This window comes from Manacus vitellinus, unplaced genomic scaffold (assembly GCF_001715985.3).
Source record: "Manacus vitellinus isolate BGI_N305 unplaced genomic scaffold, ASM171598v3 scaffold_78_pilon, whole genome shotgun sequence".
Classification (NCBI taxonomy): domain Eukaryota; kingdom Metazoa; phylum Chordata; class Aves; order Passeriformes; family Pipridae; genus Manacus; species Manacus vitellinus.
In genome coordinates this window covers 1,143,445-1,144,559 of record NW_021940807.1, presented here as the reverse complement: position 1 = coordinate 1,144,559, position 1,115 = coordinate 1,143,445, and the positions used below count along the sequence as shown (strand labels likewise).

Here is a 1,115-nt window from a genome sequence, read left to right as displayed (position 1 = left end):
GATTTTGGACATAAGGGAGAGGTAGCAATGCCACATATTCCTGAGCCCCCTTTCCAACCCTTTCCCTTTCCCAGGGCTTTCCCAGAGCAGGATGTTTACACGACTCCCGTGTACTTCTCCTCCGACTGGCTCAACGAGTACTGGGATGCTGTGGCTGTGGACGACTATAGGTTTGTCTACATGGGACCCAAGGGCTCCTGGTAAGGAAATGGCCTCTCTGTCATCCTTAGGCACCCATTTTGAAGGTTAATATTCCAGGGAATTATCACATTATCCTTTGGGATATCACCACGCTGCAGAGTCCAGGGTTCTGCCTGGATCTGTCCAGCCTCGTCTCTGTTTGTGAGCTGAACTCCTGCATCAGCCACAGGAAAAGCCTTGAATTGTGCACCCCAAAACCAAGTTATTTAAGGATTTGGAGCAGGAATTCCCTTGGGATCATCAGCCACTTGTGATTTGCAGGGTCAGCAGAAGCCTCGTGGAGGCACCGATGACTCAGATGTTCTGCAGGTGAAAATTCCAGCCCGGCCTCGGTTAGCAAGTGACAGTTATTTGCAGTTCCCATCCCAGAATATCCCACAGAATATCCCACAGATGGAGGGATTGGAGAGACAAACACTGGATTTGACAGGAAACACTCGACACTATGGAGATATAGATAAAACTGTAGATAGAGAAAACTACTTAAACCAGCCAAAATTCCAGGAAGAAAAGGGCTCAGTGTCTCAGATTCTTGGTGTTTTTAGGATTTACATTAAAGTGTTTTGGCTCTGCCTTTCCTTAAACCTCTGGTTTTCCCTCAGGACACCGTTCCATGCCGACGTGTTCCGCTCCTACAGCTGGTCAGCAAACATCTGTGGCAGGAAGAAGTGGCTGCTGTATCCAGCAGGACAGGAGGAATTCCTGAAGGACAGACATGGCAACCTACCCTTCGACGTGACTGCCCCCAGCCTGCAGGACAGGAGGGTGTACCCTCGCTACAGCCAAAGCCAACCCCCCGTGGAGATTGTTCAGGAAGCAGGAGAGATTGTCTTCATTCCCAGTGGATGGCACCACCAGGTTTACAACCTGGTGAGACCCCCTGGCACCATCCTGCTCATCAGGCAGCAGATTAA

The 1,115-nt window shown here is 50.1% G+C and overlaps 1 pseudogene; it reads left to right on the top strand.

Annotated features, from left to right (window-relative positions):
* LOC115307974 overlaps window positions 1-1,115 on the top strand; it is a 9,852-nt pseudogene that overhangs the window by 4,766 nt on the left and 3,971 nt on the right.